The sequence below is a fragment of the Phalacrocorax aristotelis genome, chromosome 9 (genome assembly GCF_949628215.1).
Source record: "Phalacrocorax aristotelis chromosome 9, bGulAri2.1, whole genome shotgun sequence".
NCBI classification, from domain to species: domain Eukaryota; kingdom Metazoa; phylum Chordata; class Aves; order Suliformes; family Phalacrocoracidae; genus Phalacrocorax; species Phalacrocorax aristotelis.
Window position 1 is genome coordinate 37075782 of NC_134284.1, and position 16070 is coordinate 37091851.

The following is a 16070-nucleotide window of genomic DNA, read 5'->3' on the forward strand; positions in this document are numbered from 1 at the left end:
AATGGAATAGCTGCTGTTTACCCACAAATATCCTATGAACCAGTAACGAAGGCAAAGGAGACATAGGCCATTCAATAGGTATCTTGAATAATGAGTCGTAATTTTTAATCTTCCAAATGTGGCGATGCTTCCTCTTCCTGTGGAGAAAATGATGTGCGATGTGAGCTGTAATTCTGGGGCAAAAAATATAACCGAGAGGCCGTGAAATGCAAAGTTTTCCGTCTAGGCCTGTACCCTGTGTCTCTTGTTTGTGGGTGCACGAGCCAAGGTCGTTATCTCCTGGGCTGGTAAAGCTTTAGGAGGTAACTCTCTAGCGGAGCTGTACTCCTTAGCGTCAAAATACAACTTTCTGTTACCTCTTTGTGTTGCGGTTCCAAATTTTACCATTTTTTTCACATGACTGAAATGGAAACTACAAGGTGAGTTGAAGCTAATTAAAAAAACATTGATCTGCTCAGAAAAAACCTGTGGATGAAAATTGTAAAATTTTAAATGAAAATTGATTTTTTTTTTTTTGTCTTTGCCACAGAAAAAGCAGTAAAAGAAGAGGATTTTTAAATAGCTTTATAAGCGCATAGGCAAAGGAACTGTTTTTACAAAAAAACAAAAAGCCAAAAAACTAACCTAGAAAAAGATCTTTGTCTTCAGGACAGCAGAAAAACACAGCTGTAGCACATGAGAATTTTTCAGATCCAGCAGTTTTTTGGCACTGTAGCTCTCCTGAGCCCCAGTTTTCAAAGCCCACTTCTGCTCCAAAGTCTGCAGCACGTCAGTGTAGCCGGTAGGCACATTCTTGTATTTCTCTAAAAAAAAAAAAAAATACAATCAGTATATTTCAATATATTCATGTCTGGGTGTTATAAACTGCTTTTGCAATAGCTTTTTTTCTCCTTTCCCACTTCCCAGGAGGACACGCTCCCAACGACAGGGTGGTGAAACAGTGGGTTTCCTTCCCATTTGAGGATGCAGGACGTAACCCTTCGCTACGATGGTTCTCACTAGTTCAGGGGTTCCGCTCAGTTGCATCAAGCTCCAAAGGGGATGTTACAAACGCACCTACATGGCCAAAGGGTGGTATTTTACGGGTACTTTGTACAAAGATGTGTGACTCGGTGGGCACAGAAAAATGAGCAACCAAAGGTTGAAGCAACAGCTGTGGATGGCACTTTTTAAACGTTAAGCAGCAAAGGCAAGCTTCATGCCTGTACCTTAAGAACTGAACTAGTAAGTCATTGCTACTGAGCAAAGACCTTGAGTTACCCTGGGCATTAAAATTTAACCTAGAGTGCTCTGCCTGGAGAAATCACTCGTGGGTGGGGTGTTTTGTTTTTAAATGTCTTCTCCTCTGATTCCCCCACTCCCCCCCAACACATTAATGTCAGCTTCCAGCCATTAATTTTGGAGCATTCACTGTGTATGCTTCAGAAATCAGCAGCTATTGATCAGCAAAATGCTGACTGTTGACACCCTACCTTACAGTCTGCACTTTCCCTCAGCTGTGGTAGAACATTTGATGGCCCGTGTCTTGGCAGCAGGTCGCCTGATGCTGCTCCACCAACGTCAGCAAAGGGGACAGGCTGGGGAGACTCCAGGAGAGCCTGAGACCTTTTCAAGGCAAACGCAATGCCAAAGTAACCGTAATGAAGGAATGCAGCATCTGGAAACAGTTATATCCCATCTTCTGCATTGAGCCCTTGTGATCCAATAAGTGCTTGATTACCTTATAGAGTATTCCTGAATAATTCTAATCAGAGAGAAATTACTTTCAAAAACCATATATATTTCTATTTCCTCATTTAATATTCAAGATCACTCAGTATAAATTACCATGCATTTTTACTGGAATTCTTCCCATCACAGTGGAAATTCCATCATCGTCCTCGTGGGCCACAGTTTCCACTCAGCAGCAACGCTGCTGTAAATCTGTATTAATTTTTATGAAGGGAATGAAGCTACTAAAATTTTATACTGGTGCGACTTTCCCTAATATCTTCTTTTGTAGGAGGTGCTTTGTGTTTATGAAGCATCAGATAAAAAGTGTAAATACTGAGTTCGATGAGTTCTGCATAATGAAGTGCTACAGATGGGAACTGAACGCAATGCCTCCGGTGTCCTTCATGTTACATCCAGGAAAGCCCGAGGAGGGCATCTGCGCAAATGCGTAGGAGCAGAGCACTAGCTGTGCACCTTTCTTACATGATGGAGATAGTCAAGCTGTGCTGAATTCCTCTGAAGGAAGCCTGAGAAGGAAATACTGGCCCTGCTTCAGAGAGCAGAGTTACACTCGCAAAGACCACCCAAAACTTACAAAATCACGGTTCTTCAGAAGTAGCCTTCCCACAACCCCCACCGCCCCCAAAATGCACACCTGTACCGTGGGGAGGCAGCCTGGGAACCTGGCATTAGGTTTCTTTGTCCTTTCTCCCACACTGTCAGTCGCCTGGTGGAAAATTTAATAGCGGCCAATTAAATACCTGTTTGGTAAGGATTTTCCATCTGAAGCTGTATGCCCCTCGTGAGTCAATGCTTTCAGACTACCGGGCTTGCCCCTGCTTCAGGCTCCTTCCCTCTCCCCCCATGCCCTAGAGCAAATATTGATCTTTCCTATCCCATTACCTGATGCCGCTGATATTATTATGCATGGTTTACGCTATGTTTGTGCATTAGATCGGAAGAGGAAAAGGCTCCTGCTATGTTTTTATCCCACTGAAGATGTCCCCGCTCAGCATCTGGGAGAGAACTGGCTCTGTCTAAAATGGCAGAGGCATATTTTAAGACCCCTATTTCACCCACAATATTACCAGAGACCTTTCTCACTCTCGTAAAAGAGCCCAGAGTGTGTGGCCTCTTCTTCAGGTCAGCTTGACTTTTCCGCTCTTACCCAGGCACGTCCTGTGCCAGTTGCGAAGGACAAGCCATGCGTTTGGTTCATTTGCTCCCCAGTACCGCCCGCACGTGAGGGGCAGCCTGCCCTCCCTCCCTTCCCCAGTAATTGCTCCCTCCCCTGAATTTTTCTCCATCACATTAATTTCTCTCGGGAAAACACAAAAAAAAATCTTTAGGCAATTTTGTTTCCTTAGTAATTTTTCGTTCCTCATTCCACTGTTGTGCCCTGACCTAGCAGAAAGCCCTCATTAGTCTGCCTTGCTCCGCTCCTCTCCCTCATCTTGGGACGAGATGGCTGGCTCTGTCTTTGTAAATGGCCGGCTTCGCATGCTAATTCCCAAAATGTGCGACAGTTAAATATTCATTTTGCGATTATGAGAACCTTGTCTTGCTAAAAGATCAGCAAACTGAAATAAACTTTATTTTGGTACATGCAGTTATTTGACACCTGAAGAGCAGCTGGTAATTAACGTCTTGAATGAGCTACTGTCTTGCCAGTGTCACTCCTCAGCCGCGGACGGCACCATTCTGTGATGCAGCTCACGACGATGCAGTTCTGCACTTTTTAAACTCACAGTTGTTAAAATATTTTTGCTGCAACCACAGTCACTGCCGCTGGCCGACTGTCAACAAAGACCGTTTGCTCCCTGAATTATTCTTTCTTTAAGGAAGATATCAGTGTGCTTCATCCGTTGTCCGACAGCAATGTTGCAGCATTTTTGGGGGTGTGTAAAGTGTAGAAACATCCATTTGTTCCATGGTAAAAAAAAGAAATAGAGAAATAAATAGAGTTGCTAAATTCTGTCATGGGTATAGAAGAAACCTCTTCTTCACAACCCCATTTCTGTGTTCTCTCAGCAAAGCCTTAGACAACACCAATCCACACAGGCCTACATCACAGGCTGCATTAGAGCTGGAGAAGAAACTCATGTGCTAAAGAGAACCTCATGGTTTGCGGCAGCTATTAAAGTCTGTAAATTAATGCTGTAATTCTGCAGAGGCTGTCAGTGCTTGCAAACAAGAAAGTCTGGCTTCAAGTGGCTTCCCTTTTTCTCTTGTCACATCCTTCATTCCTTACTCAAGACCTTTTGCAATATCCCTGACAATTTACGCGGGTAAAACTGTGGAAGCTAATCAAGATCTGGTTTTAATTTTCATTGTCCTAACGGACTCTTTAACTGCTACCCGATAAGAACATACGCACTCCCACAACGTTATGGAAAATATGGGAAATGGAAAGCAGTGTTGAAGTATTACCCACGGAGCAAGTCTGATACTTGCAGATGGTGACGAGAGACTGGTCCCGATCCTGTCACAGTTGACCTTGTTATTGTCCCACTTCCCCACTTTCCAAACTGTTCTACTTGCCATTTTTCGGATGAGTTTATTTGGGCTTTGGCAGGCAACAAACTGGAAGCCAAGCAAAATTGCCAAAGCAGCGACAGCTGGAGCTGTGACCAGGACTGCATGAACCCATCTGCTGGAAACTTTGAGGCCACCAAATACTGTGGTCCTTTGGAGAAGACCTACTTTCCACATCTATGCTGCACCTGGGTTCCTTTCTTCGATCTACCTATTAAAGTAATGCCTTGGAGGATTTACTGGCATATGTACCCACCAGCTCAAGGCAGGTGGTGCTAGTTCTTGGTATACAATAGGCAAATAAAGCAGGTTCTATATTGTCCAGATTTTTAAGTCCAGCTTCTGAATCTCTTAACATTGCCTCCGACTGTAGGAAATAATTGACCAGCTGTTCTTCCATCAGACACAACAGTACAGGCTGCCACAACAACAAAACTATCTAGGAATATAAAAGTTGGCAGTTAGCACAGAGAAATCATGAAACCCCTCACTTCCTGTTATGACTTGCATCCCAGCGTTTGTACCAGATTATTAAGAGCGTTCACGGTAATGACACCCTTGGGTCTAGAAGCTCTGGGAGCACTGATGGAGATTACAAACTGAAAACTGTTTGAGAAACAGGCAGGTTAGAAAAAGGGGAGCAAGAAATGCAGGATTCACCCACATCATCATACCCACGTCATTTTGTCTTCATTGCACATCTCGGGGATGAGGCAGTGAAAGAAGACACCATGTAATGAGTAAGTCCTGAACACTGAGAGGAAGGTGATTGTCGTCCCATGCGACTCCTGTCTTCACCCTTTCCATTTTTCTGTTGTTTCTAAAAACATTAGCTTTTGTAGAAGAAAGAAAATAGGCAAAACCAGAATTTTGAATTACTTAATACTTACACATAAAGCAGTTTTAAAACTCAGCAGTTTTGGCTTACGGTTGGAGAGTTTTTTTAGGAGTGCTGTTTGCCTCTAAATGGCAAATCTGACCCCCCTCTGGATGGGTGGCACCACCAACACGAGCCCTTGCCTCAATTCCTGCCCCGATACCTTTCCTCAAAGCCCTGTGGAGCCCACCCGAAAGCGGGGGCTTGGTTTTCTGCTGCCTGCAGGCAGCGTCTGGCAGTGAAACAACGGCACGAGCCTCGGAAAGGCCTCCCGCCCCTCACGCTTTATTTTTAAAATCCAGGAGAGCATTACAGATCAAAGGAAAGCAAACACAGCTTCGTCTAATCTTGATGCTTTTGTAACGCTACCAGCTTCTGCCAAGCCCCTTAGGACTCCTGTTTGCCATGGGAGTTAGAGGTCTAAATATATCTTTGAGGAGCAGGGCTTAATCTTTCTGTTCTATGGGAAGGATGGCGCTCATCACCATCGCTTTCCCCCAAACTTTTTTGCTGCCTAAGCTGCGAAGTCTCCAGGGTGAGAATCCTTCTCAGGGTGGATGGGGGCTGCTCACCGAAACAGCTGCTTATGCATGATTCATCCCCTCCTAAGGGACGTGTCTAAGATAGGTGGAAGGACATTTTTTTTCTCTAGAAGCATCTTTCTTGCTGAGTCTAGTGGGGAACTACTTTTAATCTCTGTGCCTTAAATAAAGTGCCAGTGATATGAATCCCGCTATTTGCTTTCAAAAAATCAGGATACATGAATGCTTACACCCCGGCCTTTCCGGAGCTGCAGCAGACGCGGGCCCCCACTGCCTTCTGAGGAAGTAGGACACAGCTGCAGGTTTTGTCACAGCCAGGACACACCATGCAGAGGCAAATCCCACCTGCACCACACAGAGCCCTTGTAGGTAAGCGAGCATGAACGAGTCTGAGCAACAAAGAGGAGGTGAATGTCGTACCTTCTCACTTGTCCAGGATCCGCCACCACCGGCGACCTCCTTGCGTGCACAGCAGCGGGGAAGTCAGAGAAGCCCTTGCAACCTTCAAGGGCGAAACAATTTCAGGAGGAGGATGCTGTAAAACGTACCCAAAGCGTCTGCCGCGCGGTGTTGAAAGTTGCCGTGGAGAGCCTGTAGCGGCTACTGGGGGAACTAACGTACGCCACGAACCTGCGGACTCATTCGCTTTGTTCCAGGCAGAGATTTGAACAAAACCCCCCGGCGTCCCGGGAGACTCCGAGGGTCTCTTTGCCAGCTGTCTTCAGCGAGGCTGGCATTTCCATTAGCACGTCCTGACGGACAGCCCCGCTAACGTGCTGCGGGGAACTGACTGCGGCAGCTAGGGCAGAAAGCGTTGCTCTGCAGTAATTCTCTTGAAGCAGCTTCTCGTGTCCCGCTGTATGGATGCTCTGGCCTGGAGTAACTTTGCTTCGCTACGAGCAATTAGTGTGCTTGCTACCTGACTGAACAGAGCACTGCCAGGGGATCTACCCCAGAAAGCTGCACACCAGAGCCTTTGCTGTCCCCTTGCATGCCAATGAGCTCTGTGCAATGCTGGCACTAATATGGGACTATATATGTCACTCTATACTGACTTGACATTATGGTCCAGCAGGTAAAAACACACCTATCAATTACTTACTACATAAGACAGTATTTCTGCAGGGTCTCCACACACCACGTGCCCAGTACAGATAATTTATAGCCAAAAAACATTATTCCTGCACTGAAGTGCTTTCAAGCCCGATAGATATGACGGAAGCTGGGAGAAAAGAAGAATTAGTACACCCATTTTCCCTTTCAGAATTGAGGACTAAATAGACTAAATAACACACCAGGCAGACAGCAGCAAAGCGCAAATCCTTCTGTCATTTACAGGCCCAAAATGGGACACTGCCAGGATCCTCCTTTGAAATCAGTCCATTTACAGCCTGTGAATCGTTGTTTATTCCAAGCACACGATTTTTTTGCCCGATATTTCTTTTTCTGAGACGTTGGAAAGCAGACCTTGGAGAGTGCCCAGTCAGCACTTCGATAATGAAGGTCACTTCTTTTGCTGACTCCTGTTAAAGGGGTCCCTGGGTACCATTTCAGTTACAGGCAGTTCACCGAGCAGACATGTTTTCCTTTTTCCCTTTTCATTCAGTTAGTTTTTATTTTCTTTTTGCAGTGTTTCATAGTCCAAAGCACCTGATTAATTCAGTGCTCTCTGCATAGCTCTCAGGCAGCTGTATGATTAGCCTCTGAATGTATTTTAAGCTGATATGTCCTGAACTAGTGTGGTCTTCCATAAATTCTTTTATTACTATGAGAAGCAACTACCCATTTAATAAGGACAGCCTCCATTAATTCTATGATCTCACAATGCCCCAACACTTTTTTCAGGAAAAAAAAGATGCACCTTTTGCCTTGGAATTTTAATAATCAAATTATTTTCGCTTTTCACACCCTTACCTTTGTGTAGACCCTGTTTCACTGTGATAGATGAGACGTGATATAGTTTGTCCCACGCAACATCTCAGCCCTGCTTCTGTCACTGTGTGTCAGGCAAATAGATTTCAGTCAATCCACAGAAGTGGGTGATCAACCTATAAAACAGGAAAAAACTACAAGTACTGATACATCAGCAGATGGTTCAAGAAAGGAGATGCTCCTTCATGTCAGAGTGGACACCTAAACCAGGCAAAAGAGAGAACTGAGAAAGAAGAGAGCAAGAATGCAGCCAGGTTTACATGTTCCAGAAAGACCCAAGTCAATGAAAGAAGACAAGGGGGTGGCAGTTACTTTAACCTCTTCCCCCCTCCCCTCCAAAACATTGCCGCTGGAGCTCCCTGCTTTGCAGAGCAGTCTGCAAGCTGTACCTCTCCCGCTGGCCTTGAGGGTGTTCGTGGTGGGGCTTCGTTACAACCCAGCTCCCAGCAAGCTACTGGCCATGCTTGCAGCTCAGTGCAATGCTATAACCCAGGTCCAGAGCCTGGCGAATCGCTCATGTTTCTAGGCTGAACGTAAAGGACGTGGTAAAGAAAGTGAAAATTCTCAGAAGTCCTGAAAAGCAATGCATCTTCAATCCTGTAAATGCTGCAAGAAAACCTTGAGAGAGATGATGAGTCAGATGAAACCTGCCTTTGGACTGCAGCATCTCTCAGGAGAGGGGTGTTTGCTGAGAGACCATTAGGAAAGGCAAGAAAAGAACACAGCTTACAATACAGCTTTCAAATGAGGATGAATGTGTTTATCAATGGTCAGTGATGAACCTTTGATGTGCCTTGGAAGAGCAGAGATCTTATGCATAAAACATAGTGGCTGTACAGGGCCCTGATCTGGAGTCATCATTAATGTGATGCCTTTTGCATTTGCATCAAGGCACAACCAACAAACCCGCTAGTGTTTATTCCAAAATACAGAAATAATCGTGCATCTAGTTTCTGGGACTACCCTGCTCACAGCCTCCCTCACACAGAAGCCATTTGATCAGGGTAAATAAAGTGATTCAAGAAAGACATAAAGTATTCATAAAGTGCACGTAATAAAACAAGGAGCAAAGATATGACAGATTTTGTATCTGGGAGAGGTACAGTTTTAGATTTTAAAAAGACCTACGCATCATTTGTAGCACGTTAGTGTTGCTAGACCAAAGCCTCATATGCATTGTGCTGGGCTCGTACATACACAGTTGAAGGCAGAGATGATGTGAGAAGCTTATGTTATAAAAAGGTAAAGAACACAAATAAAGAAAAGAAATCCCTGGTAACGTTCCAGAATTAATCTGCAAGTTGAAATTCTATCCTCCAGAAACAGACTTTCCACAATTTGAGGGTTCCTTGCTTCTGAGCCTGATTGTCTTTCTTGATCTTTTCTGGAAACCTGGATATACCATTGCTTCAACATTAGTCCGAAGCAGCAGCCTACCCCCCAGCCAGCACAGATTATGCCTAATCATCACTGTCCTAGATAATTTTTGTTTTCTCTCGTTTAGAACGGGGGCTTTAATTAAAACAACTCCTAAGCTCTGGAGTTGTATTAACAAACCGGCTGGGCAGTGGGTCAATGAGCTTTGGATGAGCTGTCACTGCAGAGTCCTCTCTGCTCTCTCGGCTACTTGACCCAGATGGCTGCTCGTGTTGCGTGCCGTTAACATGGCCGATTGATAGCATTTCTGCCTTGCTGTCTTCCTGCTTTCGCTCTCCTTTTATGGACAGTATTTTGTCCTAAATAATGCTTCACCAGCCCTCCAGCTGGCAACTGGGAACAAGAAAAGATCAGGGAGGTGATCCCTTCTTCAATGATTTCTCATAAGACTTTGCGCTTGAAGCTTTTGTGGGATCCAATGTTCTCAATTGTTTGACCCAAGAGTTGACTCCCAAGAGTTCAAAGCGTACATCCATAAAAACACAGGTTATCATCAGTATTCTTGAAATAGCGTGCACGCACCCCAGGTCTGTAGTGGCTTTCCAGCTCCCTTCCAGACACAACGGGAATTTGCCCTTTTGATCTTTCTCTTGCAGCCACAGCTAACTTGGCCAAGGTGTCATGGCATGCGGGTCACTGCCACGGTTGAGTAACCTGCGTAAACGCACCTCTAATTTAGTAAAGCTGAGGCAAGAGGCTAAATGAAGAGGATTTGTTTACTGGAATTGCCAGAGGCTCTCACTGAACCACATACTGTTCGCTGCAATAATCTTCTCAGGTTTGCTGGCATTTACGGATTTTTCTTTCTTTTTTTTTTTTTAATTGAGAAGTATATTTCAAAAGTCTGGGCCGTGTGACAGATTTCTTGATTCCTGTAGATTTATGAGTGAAAAAGAGTGATGGAAATGTGATGGGGTAGAATTATAACAGATCTAGGAGGAAGACTGAGGACATATATGTTGCTCTGCTGTTCATTTCATTTTTATGAGGTTTTTTATTGTCTTCTTCTATGCATAATAAGTGAAGAAGTGTTAGAAATAAACAAGCAGAAAGACAGCCAGAAAAGGCATGCTGAGATGCTGCAGAATATGAGAAAGAAGCAAGACAAGCACATCCACCAAGAAACTAAAACTGTTTACAATGAATAAGGTGAAATCCTGGCATTGCCTTTGGCTTGACCAAGGTCCATCCTGTGGGCGTGTAGTTATCTGTAGCCTAGAAGCGAAGCAATCAGAATGAGAGTCATTGCTGGAAATCTTCAGCTCTTCCACAAGTAGGTTCCCTCTTGCTTTAATAAAAATCATCTACTTTGTCCTAGGTAATGCTATTCTGATTTAAGTGCATAACCAGCAAAAGATACTCTCAAAAAAAAAACTATAGTAGAGATGGGGTTTTTAATTTTAAAATCACTCATAATGGAACTGAATCAAGTGAAAGAAAAAATGGCCCTAAATATCCCTGTTTCTTTAAGAAAGTTGTCAGTCCTACTAAAACTTATGGCTTGGCCCTTCATGAAAGGTCTGTCCCCTTTCCACTAAATCGGCAATTTTAAAGTGCTGACACTTTGCTTACTTCAGGATATTCCCCTAAAAATACTGTTTGAGCAGTTTAAAATGTTCATCCAGGATCTCATATTTCCCAAAAAGATATTTACAATACAGTGATTTCCTTGTGCTTGGAAGAATTGTTCTTGATTTATTCTGATCAATTCTGATTCTGCTTTACATCTCATAACATTAGAAATTGGTAATTCTCCTGGCAGCGTTGAGCTGATTCTTATTGCTGTTAACAGCCCAATGTGTAACACGCTAATGGTCCGCAGTTTTGCCTTAGGAAGGTCGACTAACGAACCGGTTGGTTATAGCTGGTAATGATTGATTTGTCAGTGATTATATTGCTTAATTCAACAGCAGCATGAATCAAAGATGACACTTCTTTCTTTTTAGGCTGTCACTTAGGCTCTAGTGCTCTTCATGGTAATGGGTGTTGAAGGGTGTTTATTGTGATGGCCTTTCTCCACGTTTCCTTCTTACGGTGCTGCCATAAACTATTTTTTAGTGCATGTGGCTACGAACGTAAACAGCTAATGACTGAATTACGCAGAGAAGGAAAAGGCCCCAAATACTAACCTTGCCACGATAGCCAGCTTGGATGTGGCGCTACTCATTCTTGGAGCTCAGCCACGGGGTTTGGTCCAACGTGATGCCATACATCAGCTGAGTCAGAATAGCTGTCCGTATGGGTGCACACCTAGGCAGCAAGAAAAGGACCAATTTGATCTCGCTCAGGCTGCACCAAAGTGGGTTTAAACAAGGTGAATTGCTCCACAGTGAAAGGTGCACCCACGAGCAGCTCTCGAGGTTCAGCTGATGTGTGCTGATCCATTTAGCCTCAACAATTCAATCAGACTTCTGAGTGGCCGGTTATGCCAAAGTTGCTTTGCACAACTTTGGCAGCACGAAGGAATTACAAAAGCGGTATAAATTATGGGTTTACGCAGTTTCATTCACTTTAAGGATCATTTAACAGCTCATGGAGGCGTAAAGGGATCCCAGTGTAGCATCAGGTCAGAGAGCCAAAACCAACCTTACAGTAGCCTGTTACTGCGTATTAACCAGTGAAAGTCATTCCTCCAAAACACCCCCAGGGACCATGTGTAGACGAGTCCCCACAACAGAGTTCCTGCAGAGCATGGCTTTGCAGCCCCAATCTAGCAGTGTTGCTGGCACACTCTTCCCCAGCTACACCCACCTCCAGAAGACCAAAGCCCCCTTCCCTCAGCTCCCTCTGCACATTCAGGAATGGAGCGGGCGGTGGGGATGGTCCTGCCTGCAAGGTACGGCTGCAGTGCATGCAGTGTTGTGCTCAAGGGATGTGCAATAGCCGGTATTAATTCTGGTGGTCTGGGGTTTCTGTTCTCATAGGATAGAATCACAGAATCATTAAGGTTGGAAAAGACCTCTAAGATCATCAAGTTAACCAACAACCCAACACCACCATGTCTCCTAAACCATGCCCTGAAGTGCCACGTCAACATGTCTTTTAAATACCCCCAGGGGTATGGACTCCCCCACCTCTCTGGGCAGCCTGTGCCAAGGCCTGACCACTCTGGCAGGGAAGGCTTTTTCCCTCATCTCCAACCTAAACCTCCCCTGACGCAGCTTGAGGCCGTTCCCTCTCGCCCTGTCACTGGTGACCTGGGAGCAGAGACCAGCCCCCCCCTCACTCCAGCCCCTCTCAGGCAGCTGCAGAGAGCGAGAAGGGCTCCCCTCAGCCTCCCCTTCTCCAGGCTAAACCCCCCCAGCCCCCTCAGCCGCCCCCCAGCACACTTGTGCTCCAGACCCTGCCCCAGCCCCGCTGCCCTTCTCTGGACACGCTCCAGCCCCTCAGGGCCCTTCTTGTCCCGAGGGGCCCAAACCTGAGCCCAGCACTCGAGGTGGGGCCTCCCCAGGGCCGAGCACAGGGGCCCCATCCCTGCCCGGCTCCTGCTGGCCACACCAGTGCTGACACAAGCCCGGGGGCTGGTGGCCTCCTTGGCCACCTGGGCACTGCTGGCTCATGCCCAGCCAGCTCATGTTCACGCTGCTCTGCTTGCTGGGCTGCACACTGATAGAGCTGATTTCCATAAGAAACTGAGATTAGTGAGACATGTTTCTGTTACTTCTTCATTTACAAGCATCTGGACTCATGGCAGAAGAAGACATGTGAAGAGTGACAGCCCTCCGACCTTCATCTCCTCCCAAATCTTGTTCTCGGACACATCTCCCCACTCACGAGCCCAACGCTGCCATACAGGGACGGTGTTGCAGAACAGCCTCAACCCCTCACTCTGGAGAGCGGTACTGCCAGGAGCCTTTCGGAGCGCTAGATCTGTTCACATGGCGCCCGTCAGCCCCACGGTGGGTACGCATAAGATCAAAAGGAGAGTACAGACCCAGAGTTTGAAAACTTTGCTTCACTGCTTTCAAAGGGCTTTGCCTTCTGGACAGTACCCAAGTCTCATGACCAAATGTCATTCATTTTCTTCCACGTGACCGTAGGCAAAATGAACCGGCTTATTCGCCTCTTTGACACACACACAAAAAACGCCGTTTATCTCTGATGCAGGTATATAAAAGGCATTGCCACCTACACATCATCAGAATCTGATGTTCAAGTGCTTTTGGAAAATTTCTTTGCTGAAGTCTACAAAAAGCTTTTTTCCAGTACTGTACAAGCCCAGATATATAGCCTGAAATTCTTTTCAGCAAAATAGAGACCACAATACTACCATTTCAGCCAGCCAGATTCAGTGATTCTGTTCTCTGCTATCTCTAGACATATAATTGCGAGATGATTAATAACATAGCAAAAAGCCCAGATTCTTCATTCCCAGCGTAGCACAACCACTCGTACTTCAAATACACAAAACCGACAATAAATAAAAATCCTTCGGCTGCTATTACTTTACACACCAATTTAACTTAAATGTTCATGAATTAACCGGGACAGAATTGCTTTGGAGACAGCCTGTTTGTGGGGAAAAAACAATTTCCTTCAGGCTTTTTTTTTCCCCCCCAAAATCCTCCTGTGCCTACTCCACAAACTTCCAGATCTGATGCCGCATAGAATATTTGCAGGAGAAAAAGTTATGTTTTTAAAACAAACTTTCAGCAATGACACTATGTTGACTCGTGCTAACTGTCTGATAATACGACATCTCTAGTAGAATCACTATTTTCTGAACAAATATGTATCTGGGAGTGAAATATTACCTTTTCCCACCTGTTGCTTTGGTTTTGGTTTAGCAACACTTGCCTTAGAAAACAAGGTTACGCATTTACAAGCCTCAGAGGTATCTGATGAGTTCACGCTTCTCTCCAACCTGTTTCCCAAAGGAGCATAACTGCAGACAACACAGAAGCTCAGCATATTCTTGAACTTGGAGACATGTCAGTCAGTCTGGATAATGTATATACATACCCCTTTGTTTTAAAGAGGAATGAGAGAACTTAGAGGTCTGTGCATATATACTCGTATATCAAAATCACCTCGATTTTAAAAAAGCGTGTAATTATAGTGGAAATGCTGGGAATTACTTGATAACAAACTGATGAAATGCTGTGGCCAAACCACAGATTAGTGATTTTTCTTTCCTGAACATAATTAAGATTGCTTAAATTAAAAGAAGTGCAGTAAGAACCCAATTTCAAGTTGCTTATTAAAACTTACTAGAAGGGAGGAGGGAAACAAAAATCTCTCTTGCAGCTGTGCATTTTGGATTAGTACATAAGAGGATTTGGACAGGGATAGTGTTCAGGTGTTTCTTTAATGAGCTGTAAGCAAGCACGAACGATGTGCAGGCTGGGAATGCCAGGAGAAAAAATGATACCAGACGTGTGCAGTGGCAAAGTCCCATCTTGTTTTCTGCTTCACTTTCAGCTACATTTACTCCACAGTGACATTGCCTAACGCAACTTTTAAAATCCTCCTCTCTTCTCTCCCCCACCCAAACCCAAACTCATGCATTACTGCAGCTCAGCTCAGCTTTGCAGTGACGTGAATCATTAACCCTGCTATATACAGCGGTACCATACGAAAGAGGGTTTTCAAGGCCAGCCCTGACCTGGGACTTACCAAAGTTAGCATCCTGCCTTGGATTACTTTGAATTACTTACAGCTGCATTTGTACCAACTTCGGCCTGAGGCAGCAGTAAGACATTGTGTCCAATTTTAGCCATTTTAGCTTCAGAGAAGCCTGCCTGACCTGCCTGCAGCAAATCCCACCTTCCTGTTTATGCTTGAAAGGCAAAGGGGGAAGACAGGAGTGTGCAGAAAGTCAATGGAGCGAGGCTGCATGAGAGCAGAAGCCAAAAGAGTGAGAAACCAAAATACAGTGTATTAGAGATGTGTGAAGCAGAGGGACCAGCAAAGACAGAAGGAAAGCTGGGGAGCTAGAGGGAGAGACGAGAGGCAGAATATCAGCAGGCAGGCAACCCAGGGCGAGCACAACCAGGAACAGAGCAGATGTGTTCTGGCAGTGACAGCACACCACTTTACCCAAGGCATGAAAATAGTCCAGGCAAAAATGTATGGCAAACCCAAAGGAGAGAAGTGAGGAAAGGCTGAAGGATCTGCCCTGCTGCTTTTTAACGGACAATAAGACACAAGATGAAGTCCAGCTCACATAGCAATAGTAGGTTGGATTCATGATGCATTTTGTTGTTCTCAGGGCTCTGGGAGCACTAGTACGCTTCAATGGCCCCTGATCAGCTACCCCCAAGCCCATGCCCAACCATGGACCATGGTGTTCCAGACCCTGCCCTGCAGATTGACTTCCCAGCTTGACCTTGGACCTGCTCATCACCACAAACTTGTCTGATGGTTTGAACTCTTTGTTAAGCCTCACTCGTTGTCTTGTCTTTGCCAATAGGAGCTGTCGCTGTCACGGCTCTGCTCACCTGCCCCATCCATGGTGGGACGGGCTTTGGCTGCCGAGTTCCCCACCCTGCCCACCATACTGACATGGCTCCCCACCCTTTAGCGAGCAGCCAGCCCATGCTGCTCCCTGACACTGATGTAGGAAAGGTCTGAGCGCTGCTCACCTCACCCCCTTTGCACTTGGGGTTTGAAATGGTGAGCGTCTGTTTGCTCTGGTGGGTGTATCACTTCTTGCCTTCCTCAGAAACTAATAGGAGCTATAAGCCTGGACACAAGAAAACAGTGGAAAACAGAACATGAAACCACCTCTCCTGGAGTTAAGTACCAAACCCAGCTCTCTCTTAAAAATCACAGCAGATGGAATATACTTCCGTTACCCGCGATCAAATAGACATAGCATTTACCTTGGATCTGAAGACTGTTGCAGGCTTTAAACCTTTTGGCTACAAATATCCTCATCCTTCCAGTTAAATCTCCTCTAATTTGCAGCTCAAGGTTCTCTAGAAGATGTCTTCTAGCTACATCAGTTAATGTGCGTGCCATAGAAATCCCTGGGTGCCGCAGGAGGCCAAGCCCAATGAGCATGGGCAACCTGTGTTAAGAAACATCTTTCC

At 45.4% G+C, this 16070-nt stretch overlaps 2 long non-coding RNA genes across 2 annotated transcripts in view; both read right to left on the reverse strand.

Annotated features, from left to right (window-relative positions):
* Positions 1 to 525: 525 nt before the first annotated feature.
* Positions 526 to 5076, reverse strand: LOC142062238 (uncharacterized). Its single transcript, XR_012662408.1, has 4 exons — positions 4923 to 5076; positions 2369 to 2440; positions 1473 to 1605; positions 526 to 803 (listed from the first exon to the last, which is right to left on the reverse strand). It is a non-coding gene; the product is annotated as an uncharacterized LOC142062238 (long non-coding RNA).
* An 835-nt stretch (positions 5077 to 5911) lies between these two features.
* LOC142062237 (uncharacterized) overlaps positions 5912 to 16070 on the reverse strand; it is a 365718-nt gene continuing 355559 nt past the window's right edge. Inside the window, exons 8-10 of the long non-coding RNA XR_012662407.1 lie at positions 7582 to 7715; positions 6088 to 6169; positions 5912 to 6012 (exon numbers count right to left, since the gene is read on the reverse strand). This is a non-coding gene — a long non-coding RNA (uncharacterized LOC142062237). The remainder of the gene's footprint in view (positions 6013 to 6087; positions 6170 to 7581; positions 7716 to 16070) is intronic.